A 12,281-nucleotide genomic window follows, 5' to 3' on the forward strand; every position below is an offset into this window, starting at 1 on the left:
GCAGTCGCCGAATTGATGAAGTTCAGCTGTCTACAACTCAACATGGACGAAACGGAAGTACTCATCATTGACCCACACCACGATGCCTGGAACAACACCTAGTGCCTCCCCCCCGCCCTCAGAAGCCCGCTTACCCCCACGGACCATGCAAGAGACCTTGGAATCATCCTGGACTCCAAATTCAAAATAGACCGCCAAATAAACTCTGTTGCATCCTCCTGCTTCCACACCATCGGCCTCCTACGCAAGGCCTTCAAGTGGATCCCCCTTGAACACAGAAAGACCATCACACAATCCCTCATCACCAGCATACTTGACTACAGCAACGCACTCTATGCAGGTATCAACAAAAACTTCACACACAAACTTCAAAACATCCAGAACACTGCCACCAGACTAATCTTCAACCTACCACGACACTGCCACACCACTCAGCACCTGCACACAGTACACTGGCTCCCCATCGAGGCAAGAATCACCTTCAAGATTCTCACCCACGCACAAAAAGCCCTCCACAACACCGGAACAGCATACCTGAATAGCCGACTCAAATTCCACGCACCCCAAAGACCCCACAATCAGCCCAGCTCTCCCACGTCGTGGCCCCTTGCACCAGGAAGTCCAGATCGGGAGGCCGTTCCTTCTCCTTTCTCACGGCCAGAGCCTGGAACCCCCTCCCGCTCCACCTCAGACAGATGACATCACTCCCCAACTTCACGAGGGACCTCAAGACATGACTCTTCGACTCTTTGATAGACCTCCTCCTTGATGAACAGGACCCTGTGCTGCCCCCCCCCCCCCACTCCAGGTGAGTAGTCGCTCTCAACAATCCCATGATTGATTGAAATGGAGTAAAAACTCATCTTTTTTCAGGGTACAGGCTGTGGATTCCTCCTCTTCACCTTTATACAGGTCTCCCCAGTTCTATCACACCTTGACCACGACAGACCCGCTCCCCATGTTGACAGACTTCGAGGCAAGTGTATGTAGTGGTTTCGGGTGTCCAATGCATGTTGTCTGAAAGTTGATGGTGGGCACTGCAGAATGTACAACATAGGGGTCACTGCAAATAACCTATATACACATATGGACACAGACACAACATATATGTGTTATATGTAAAATATAAAATGCCACTTACCTATGTCCCCACCATCACAGTCACCACCCTCATCTTCACTCCACTGACAGAACTCTGTCAGCCCACCGGGAACATCCCAAATGGATCAATGGACCTCACCGTTACGTCGGCAATGGAGGGTGGGTCTCTAGCACAGAAGACCGCCACAGTGGCCGTCTTCTGTGTATCGCGTATACATCTAAATATGGCAGGCAGGACTCCATAAACCTGATGAAGTACTGGAGCCCGCCACCGCTGCAGAGGGCTGTTGGTCGGACCACCAAGATCTAAATCAGGTCCTTAGTCCCCACTTGATGATATACAGTAGCACATTAATCATGGCAGCTCCAGGATACCTTCCTGTGTGAATTGTGCACTACACTAATACAAATAACGAAACAATATAACATAACATAATGATATAGTCTTGAAAAAACGTCTGTGCCTTTCACTCCCCAAGAACAAGGAAAACTGGTGAAGTGCAGAGTACAATTGAAATAAACCACAAATAATCCAATTTGAAATGACTGCTCTTGGGGCATTTGTTTGAAGTACAGTGTTGCTGATCTGCATGAATTTGTCATCATTCTTGATGTCCCAGGTAGGACAGTAAAACAAATGAACATTTCATATAGAAGGCAGTTACTGCTTGTTTGAGGTTAAGCAGGCACATAGAGTAACCACATGGCAAAACACAGGAGAAGCGTAGTCATGAGGTAATCGAGACAATGCCATGCATGCTGGCGGGGAAGGGCATGCAATATAGTGAGAAGCAAAACATAAATAGAAGAAAGAGCTTAGGGTTATGATTGTTTCACTGTTAAGTGATACAAAGGAGAGCACGTTCCCTGATAGATTTTAGTAGTTCAAACCTGCTGAAAGTTAAGAAGGAAAAAGGTCTGGTATAAAAAAAACCTACGGAAGTTGATGTAATCAATACAAATTCGACCTTATGTGCTTCAATGCCAAGTGAAACACTTGCAATAGAAGGTACTTACAGTACTCCAGACATGCCTCAACCCGGAGTAGTAGTATTTACTGTTTATGGTAAATGTCTCACTCTTTTTCTTTCTATTCAGAATTGCAACCTATGTAAATGTAAATGTATGTAAATGTATAGGCATTTATATAGCGCACTACTTACCCGGAGGGTCCCAAGGCGCTTCGACCGCTGCGAAACCCTTCCTGGCTTCCCTGAGAGATGGTCCCTTAATGGGTATCTCCAGGGTGAGACCAGGCATCCCCGGCGGTCTGGTGGGGCCGTTAGTGAAGATGAGGCAAGCTTATGCCCAGAGTTGCCGAGTGTGATCGCTGATCAGAGTGGGCACCGAGGCGAGAGAATTATCGAGTCCGCTGACCCTGGTCCAGAAACCTGCCGCGCCGGGAATCGAACCCTGGTCCCGGGCCGTCCTCTGCTCTCGGGTCTGCCGCCTCTAACCTAAGGGCTTTAGTCACAAAAGTAAATGTAAAACATTTGTGTAAGTTTACTCATTTTCGGTATTCACACACTATGAGGCACTATGAGGGAGTTGTCGTACTCTGCACACCCTACACATATGTGTGTGCCGAGTTCTGCTCCCTGAACTCAACACACATAAGAATAGGGAGTGCCAAGACCTAAAACTCCACATGTAGTTTGTGAATACCGAAAAGTAGTGAACTTGCGCAAGTCTATGTTTACGTGTGTGGCAGGCCCTGGGTGCTCCTCACACAGTTCTACAGTTAACTCACTCCCTTTGCACGGCTCTTTCCCAAACTCGGCTGAATTGCCAAGCACTTCCTATCGTTAAAAGGAGGCGAAAGGCCGATTCCATAAATGTCTGCCATTCAACCGGCCTGACATTTAAGAGATATTAAGGCCCGTGAAGAATTGCTTCTTTCTGAAATGTTTGCATAGGTCGCTCCATACAATTTAGATAAAATACTTTGACCGGTGAGGCCAAAGGGAAGATATGTTCTGACTCCAGTGATGTCTAAAACCCTCAGAAGCACCTTCAGTATCTGTGAACTGGAAAGGAACATTCCTTCTGGCTGTGTTTTCGTGGCCTATAAGGTAGCTGCCCGATTATGGAGGTGTCCATGAGGGGCTGTCAAGGGCTGCTAATCCTGGCTTGGCAGCCCCGTGCAGGATTAGGAGAGAACTGTAACTGAGGGAAACTTTTCCAGGGGCGGACTTCTGTATTTGGCAGACTCAGAATACGCACCGAAATAGAAGGGATTGTTAAAAAAGAGACATGCACTATTGCTTTGATACCGAAGCCATTGATGTCATCGGCTCTGTAAAATGTCTCCCTCAAAGCTTAGGAAATCTGCTAAACTCAAGAGAATACATGAGCCCAGGGGAGCCACGTGCAATGAGAACATAAATATAGATTAACTAGGATTTAATTTGTCTCCAAAAGGAAAAGCATGGACTTTCTAAGTTTTGCTTTTTAAAACAACAAATTTAGTGTTAACCTATTTGTGGAATAAAGTCACTATCTCGTGTAGGTGGGCCTCTTTCTGCTAACATGAACATCTATCCTTTGTAAAGAGGCACTTGAGCATTTCCCTGGACACTTTGTCATAGTGATGTATCCCCTAGAGTTGCACTTAAACAATTTGTACTGCACCTTTGATTATGTTTTGTGAAGAAGGCATGCTGACAGATACGATTAGATGTGAGTGGCTCCCTCATCCTTCTCTCGATCAGTAAGTACCTATTTTCTAAATAAATTGTAACTGGGCTATATAAACGTGGCAGAATATGTACATCCTCCGTGGTACCCCATCTCTGAGGATGACAGCGACAAGCTGGGGTCGGAAGTGCCCTGAGAGTTTTGGAAAGGGACAATAAGTCTTTGTGGCTACTTGTCCCTCACAATACAGCTCTACACAGCAAAATATGATACAAAGGTAAATGCATATATCGAATGTAGAGAAAGCAGTATAGATTTGCCTGTGAAAGGCAGTATTTATATACTAAAGAGGGCGTGAGCCAGCAAGGGACTGGAGCACAGCCTTTAAAGCAATTGTCCCACTAGACTTTAGAATGGTAATATTAGCAGTCAGTCTAACCCTGCCCCTCTGAGGTTCCTATTTAGGTCTGGCATTAGCCAAGACCTTTTGATTTTTTAAACATATACATGTATAATATACTTATTTAAAGGGGCTTTCTGCCGGCTGTCTGAATCCATTGTCTATTGGTGTGTCATTCACATATGCTTCCAATCACTACAGCATACAGCATAAGGCAGGGGGTGAGCCCACTTCAGCCACTCGATAACTTCACTTTGAGTGACTGCATGTTGCTCTTTCACAAGGAGAATATTCACACATAATGTTGTTCTCTTCAGTGTCAGTGTTTCTGTTTGTACTTTCTTGCCTTGGTGTTGCCTTTGTGTTTAGAGTGTGATGTGATAGCAGGGCATTTTCTCCCAGCTCTTCCATGTTGAACACAGGACGAAATCCAGCTTCATCAGATCCTATCTCCTGCTAAAGATGTTGTAAATTCCCTTTGGAGTGTCCTGTTTTTCTGACTGCTGCTATTTTGCAGCATATCAAATTAGGTCCATTTGAATTAGTTCTCCAAGAAGTTGTCATTTTTCGAGTACGCAAGCAATAAAAAACATTGTTAACTGCATGTCTGTATGTCATGGTGGTATGTATTTTAATTTGGGGACTGCAAATATATTTGTAAACCAATTTAGTCTCACTGTCCTGCTTGTATGGCTTTGTAGGTGCTTTAAGTGCTCTCGTATATATTGCTTATCTATCTATCTATCTATCTATCTATCTATCTATCTATCTATCTATCTATCTATCTATCTATCTATCTATCTATCTATCTATCTATCTATTGTCTGTCTGCCTGTTTATCTATCTTTGCAACACTAACTATATACCCTCTTTATCTATCTATCTGACTTTGAAACATTATCTAGCGATCCAACCCTATCTATCTATCTTGGCAACACTATATTTGCAAGCCCTTCTGTCACGCTTTCTGGGCAACATCTTCTATCTATCTTTGAAAGCCTCTCGATCTGGCTGTCTTTGCAACACTATCTTTGAACGCCTCTCTATCCGTCTTTGTAAAACTATCTTTGCAAACCTCTCTATTGATGATTAGGGAAGTTTTACAAAATATTACAAAAAGCATTTAAAAAGGGAAGAGTCAAACAGGCAAGGCTACACAGATTGGCTTCTTAGGTCTCGCCCAGGCAGCACTTGCGCTGTCTCTTCGAGACATGCTGTATTCAAGATATGGGCATGAAGCTCCTCCCCCTTTCCGCCCACATTTTTAATTGGCTCCTGTCACTGTCCTTTGTAAATGGTGGCTATTCATTGTTCAATAGGCTTAGTAGTCCCTCTTTAGTGGTTCCTTTTCTCTTCTTGTAACCTCCCATGCGGACACCCCCGGTACTCTGTATGTTTTAATTATAGCCTCAGAGCACTATTTTCTTACATGATTTTCTAGTGCATGCTGGTCCAGGCAGGACACGCACTCCTGCAATGATGTTTTTATGAACCAAGCGTGACACACCTCTGCTGACATAATGCTGGACGTGCCTTTCTTTTGTTATTTGCGGTGCCGAACGCGGTCACATGACTTTTTTTCTGTTTATTTTCTTTTGCTAAAATGGCTGCACCTGTGCTTTAGCGTTAAACATCTTAAGCTAAATCGATGGTGCAGAGAGAAAAAAAATGGAATATTTTTGATTTCTTTACTTTTGAAGCGATCGCGGCACCCACGCTTTAGCTTGAGATGTTTAAAGAGTAAGCGCGGGTGTCGTCATTATAACAAAAGTAAATAAACAGGGAAAAAAAGAATCCGGCCACCATTTTTTTTCTATTTGTTTACTTTTGTTACAATGGTGGCACTCGCGCTTTAGCTTTAAACAGCTTAATCTAAAGTGCAGGTGCAACAATTACTTCAAAAGTAAAGAAACACGGTACCACTGTCAGGTATACTGATCTACCGGCCTCCGGGCTGTGTGGGTAACTTTGTCAGCTCCTTAATGGAAATAGTGACGACCCTGGACTCGTCTACGACTAATTTTATAGTGATGGGAGACCTCAATCTCCATTTTAATGACCCTGCTGATCCAGTAGCCCGAGACCTTCAGGGTGAGCTGAAAGCATGTGAGCTGTCCTTAATTAATTCAGGGATTACGCACAATAAGGGACACTTACTCGACCCAATGTTTTCTAATATCCCCCGCTTTATGGCTAGGCCAGCATACCCCCTCCCGTGGTCCGATCACTTTCAGGTTTCGGCAATCTGGCAAATCGACTCATCGCCCACATCTGCCCATCAGGCCTTTTTGGTGGACAGGGCTTGGTCCAGGTTATCGATCAATGACTGGACTTCTAAACTTGATGACACGCCCCCTCCCCCCGAATCGGACCCGATAAAGGGAGACGCTAATTTCAACCAGTGGCTGACCACTTCCCTTGATGCCATAATCCCGAAAAAGAGAGTGCAAAAGAGGGAGAAAAGAATTGGCTCCGCCCCGTGGTACACTCCCGAGCTCCGTACCCTTAGGAAGGGATGTAAGAAGCTGGAGAGGTTGTGGAGAAAGAAATGAGAGATACCCAGGTGAGAGGAATACCGCGTTGCTATGAGGGGGTATAAATCCGCTCTTAGGCAGGCTAAAACCCAATTTTTTGAGGAGTGCATAAGATCGGCCTCCAACTCCCCCAGGGAGACTTTTAAAGTGGTTAAGGAACTTCTTAAAGTTCCCGAGCCCGTGGTCACACATGATAACCAGAAGTGTAAGGAGCTGGCAGACTACTTCCATACGAAAATTGAGAAGATATTAAGCACCTTGCCCCAGTCTCCGTTGCCTCAGTCCGATCACAAAATGGACACAGTAACACAGCCAGAGATGTACCTATTCATTTAGACACTTTTGGCCCAGTATCAGTGGCTGAAGTTTTGAAGGCTTTGGGATCTATGAAAAGTGGCTCTCCTAGGGATTCGGTCCCTATGAAGTTCCTAAAACAGGTAGCAACTTCTATTGCGGTTCCTGTCACCAATTTAATGAATGCTTCCTTTGCCCAGGGCTTGGTGCCACCGAGCTGGAAAACAGCAGTGGTAAAGGCACTTTTAAAGAAGCCAAATCTGGATCCTTCGGACCTGGCAAACTTCAGGCCCATCTCCCTGCTGCCGGGACTCGGCAAAATCGCTGAAAGGTTAGTGAATCAACAACTGTCAGGTTTCTTGGAGACTAATGGCTTGCTTCGAGATTCACAAACCGGATTTCGTCCAGGCCAGGGCACCGACACCGCCCTTCTGGCAGTCGTGGACGAAACCAGATGCATTTTGGACTCAGGAGGGTCAGTGGCAGTGATCCTCCTGGACCTCAGTGCGGCGTTTGACACCGTGAACCATCAGGTGTTGATTCAACGGCTGTCAGAGGTGGGTGTGTCAGGGGTCGCTTTGAAGTGGCTTAGGTCATTTCTCAACAGCCGCACATACCAGGTTTGGGAAGGCAGTGATGGGTCAACATCAATCCCCCTCCAGTGTGGGGTAGCACAGGGCTCCTCCCTCAGCCCTACATTGTGTAATGTATATATGGCCCCCCTGGAGGATGTGGTGGCCCCTTTTGACATCAAGATCGTCAGTTATGTGGATGATACGGAGTTGGTGGTTGCCCTATCCCAACTGGTAGAGAACCCCGACCTACTGCACTCCTGCCTGTCGGAAGTCCACACTTGGATGGGTGAGTCAGCTCTTAAGCTGAATAGCTCGAAGACAGAAATAATGCTGCTAGGGAGTAAAATCCCCTCTCTCCCTCTGACCAGCTGGCCTAGCTGCATGGGAGAACTCCCGAGCTCGAAAGACGAGATCAAGAGCTTAGGGGTCTGGCTAGAGCAAGACTTGTTGTTTAGGACCCAAGCTAAGAAAAACGCAAGAGTTTGTTTTGCCCTGCTTCGGTCAGCCCGCAAAATTTTTCCTCTTCTGCCTTTAACATCAAGGAAGCTGCTGATTCAGGGGTTAATTACATCGAGACTGGATTAAAGTAATGCCATCTTTCTGGGCGCTCCTGAAGCCACTTTCAATAAACTTCAGCAGGTTCAAAATGCGGCTGCAAGGTTGCTCATGGACATCCCTAGGATGCAGTCAGCCAGACCAGCCTTAAAGGCGTTGCACTGGCTCCCAGTGCGGGAAAGGGTCAAATTTAAGGCTCTCTGCACAGCCCATAAAATCCTTCAGGGGAAGGGCCCTCCCATACTGAGGAATCTAGCGGTGCCCTATAAAGCGAACAGAACGCTGTGTTCCGATCAGAAACATCTTCTCCTAGTCCCTAGGGTAAAAAGGGCCCGTACTGGCGGGAGAAGATTTTTGGTCTACACAGCAATGCTGTGGAACGCGCTTCCTTTAAAATTGGGTGCTGAGACCTGCACTTTGCGATTTCGTAAATGTCTCAAAACTCATTTGTTTCCTGCTTGACTGCACTGAACTGGCCGTTGGTTATCTAATGGTGTCTGGATAAGCGCTGGGATGCCCGAGGGTAACTGCGCGCTATATTTATTTATTTATTTATTTATTTAGAGATTTATAGAGCGCCTGGTGACCCGGAGGCATCCCCGGGCTATAAAGTCAAAAATCAGAAACGAGCAAAAGGAAGCAAAAAAGGACCTATTTAGGAAAAAGAAAGGTTTTAAGCTGCTTGCAAAAGCGCAAATGGCAAGATTCCAGCCGCAGGCCACGGGGAAGCGAATTCCAGCGTGCGGCGCCCTCACAGAAAAGCGACGGCCTCCCGTGCGTACCTTCCTAAACTTGGGGACGGTTGCCAGTCGCTCACTATCCGAGCGCAGAGATCTCGAAGCTTTGTACGGGGTGACCAGACCCGCTAAAATCGGAGGGCCTTGCCCATTCAGAAGCTTATGGGCGATACACATAGCCTTAAAATCGATCCTCTCTTGCACAGGAAGCCAGTGGAGGGCTTTAAGCGCTGATGTAGCAGAAGCTCGAGAAGAAAGGCCCATCAACATCCTGGCTGCCGCGTTTTGTGTATGGCCGGGATGCCCGTCACCCCCTCCCAACACAATCCCCAAGGATGGGAAGTCGGACGCAGGCTTGAACTTTTGGAAGGCGGGAGGGAGTCACCCTCCCGGCCGTATTTATTAAAATATGAAACAAAATTTAAAACATTAAATAAAAGTTTCATAATCATGTACAATTTTACATTTATTACATTTCGATGAAGACATGTTCTTTGGCTAACCTTAACAGATCTCTAATACAAAGGTTTCCTAGCCGAGTCTAACATCCTGCAAATGCATACATTCTAAATTAAAATTGTACATCCTAGCATTAAGGGCCAACGGCAAGGTCTTAACCGGTGTCAGATCCCTACTACCAAAACTCTCGCCCTCACGGTGTGAGTGGCGCATGCGCAGAGGACTCTACCCTCATTGCCAACTGTAATTTCCCTTGTCGTGGTGTGGGCCCCCTTTCCACTCGACGCCATCTTAAAGGTCGTCCGAGTTCCCGTGTGAGGTATCTGTAGGAAGGACAGCGTGGACTCCCCCCCATCCCCACACTCTCTATCTGCCGTCGCGGATATCCGGCCCCCGGGAAATTAGTAGGAGGGGCATATAGCCGCCTCCTCCCCTGGGAGGGGCCTATGGCCGCCTCCCCTTAGACGACCCATCCTTAGTGGGTGCTGCCTCCCCGTGGGAGGGGCCAATGGCCACCTCCCCCCGGGTGCTCCCATCCATTCTGGGTGGCGCCCCACTCTAGGGACCTTGAAATTACTGCTCACCGATCATGACCTTACCGCCCGACCAAAAAATAAATACGACAGTTGTTCACCTACTAAGGAAGGAAAAAATTCAGCATCCCTAATTGTATCAAGACTGTTTACTCCTAAAAAGAAAAAACAGTATCCTACAGACAGAAGTCACATCCTCAACCTAAACATTCCTTTACTTTTCTACAAAGGAAAAAAGGGCCTAACTCAGCAAAACTTTATTACAAAACAAACATTGCCATAAGGGGCTGGTGGGTGGGTCAAAATTGCTGCTTGTTCCGTCGAGGGCTCACGAGCAACGAGTGGGTGTAGCCTTCAGAGCACAGGAACAAGAGGGCGTTTCTTCGGATTCCCGCTCTATTTATTCTTCTGCTGGAGGGCGTGTACCCTCCTCCGGTACGCCTACTGGGCGTGGTCATCGGTGTTGGTGTCTAGGACAACCCCTCCTGGGCGGGAAAAGGCGCGCCCCGGCTACGCTGCTTCGGGCATACCAGCCGAGACATGCCCCCCCGCCCAAAATGGTTTCCCGGGAGGATCGGGGCACCCAAGCAAACGTTCGGGGGGACCGAGTGGTCGCCCCTTTCCATATGGCCGGGATGCCCGTCACCCCCTCCCAACACAATCTCCAAGGATGGGAAGTCGGACGCAGGCTTGAACTTTTGGAAGGCGGGAGGGAGTCACCCTCCCAGCCGTATTTATTAAAATATGAAACAAAATTTAAAACATTAAATAAAAGTTTCATAATCATGTACAATTTTACATTTATTACATTTCGATGAAGACATGTTCTTTGGCTAACCTTAACAGATCTCTAATACAAAGGTTTCCTAGCCGAGTCTAACATCCTGCAAATGCATACATTCTAAATTAAAATTGTACATCCTAGCATTAAGGGCCAACGGCAAGGTCTTAACCGGTGTCAGATCCCTACTACCAAAACTCTCGCCCTCACGGTGTGAGTGGGGCATGCGCAGAGGACTCTACCCTCATTGACAACTGTAATTTCCCTTGTCGTGGTGGGGCCCCCTTTCCACTCGACGCCATCTTAAAGGTCGTCCGAGTTCCCATGTGAGGTATCTGTAGGAAGGACAGCGTGGACTCCCCCCCATCCCCACACTCTCTATCCGCCGTCGCGGATATCCGGCACCCGGAAAATTAGTAGGAGGGGCATATAGCCACCTCCTCCCCTGGGAGGGGCCTTTGGCCGTCTCCCCTTAGGCGAACCATCCTTAGTGGGTGCCGCCTCCCCGTGGGAGGGGCCAATGGCCGCCTCCCCCCGGGCGCTCCCATCCATTCTGGGTGGCGCCCCACTCTAGGGACCTTGAAATTACTGCTCACCGATCATGACCTTACCGCCACAGGCCGGATAGTTGACCGACTATCCGGCCCCCCCAACTCCTCCTAAAGGTCATGCTTCCTCAAACCCCTTAGCCATGCTATGAAGTCTCCTATGAGTAAATCATTCCCCTCCCGGGACAGGTGAACCCCATCATTCAGATACATGTGATCACCCCAAATACACCCATGAGGAATGCTATGCAACTGCGCAGAGCGAAACAATCTACCAATTTTATTGTTTACCCTCTTCACCGAATGGTTCAGTGCTGACACCGAAAGGCCCCCCCTCCATACCTTCCTGGGAATCATGTGGGACCAGGCAATCGTGCACCCCGGGATTCTTTTCGCCAACCAGCTAACAGCAGACAAAACTTGTTCAAATAACACTCGTCTACCCAGTGTCACCAAGTCATTGCCCCCCAGGTGTACTATGACTACAGATGGCGGTGACCGTTGCCGCCCTAAGAGACCCTCAACAAATGACTCGAATTGGTCAAAACAGAGCGCGCCCTTCCCATGGAAGGTCACTCTGTACCCGTATTCCCCAGCTGCGTGAGTCACGTCACCTGCTTTGAATACGTCCCCGGCGTGCCTCACGTATGAGTGGCCCACGACCCATACCACTCTCTCACTAGACGGTGATCCATGACGCTGGTCTCCTGCTACTGGGTCGACTGCAAATTCCGCCCCGCGTGACAGGCTCGCGAAACTGTAATTAAAACAAAAGACAAGAAGCGTGAGTGCATGTCAATTGATCTTTGCAACATGTGCAATCGCACATACCTTTTGAAGCAATTCGAGGACCATTGCCCCAACTGTTTCACTTCGTCTGCACTCTGACCCCTGGCTGTAGCCTCAGTAGCAGCCCCTATCCTAAAGGAGTGGGTCCTAAAATCGCACGGGTCCATGCCCGCCGCAGCGATTGTCAGTGCTAGCACCCTCTGGAACTGAAACCTCGTCAGTGGGGTGCCATCCTTGTGCCTCAGCAAACTCCCCCCCCATGTAGCCGCCCTTAGTGCCAAATATTCCTCTCTACACATTATCGGGCACGTGGGGGACCCTCGCGCGCGCTGCACAAC

This window comes from Lissotriton vulgaris, chromosome 4_1, assembly GCF_964263255.1.
Source record: "Lissotriton vulgaris chromosome 4_1, aLisVul1.2, whole genome shotgun sequence".
Taxonomy (NCBI): Eukaryota; Metazoa; Chordata; class Amphibia; order Caudata; family Salamandridae; genus Lissotriton; species Lissotriton vulgaris.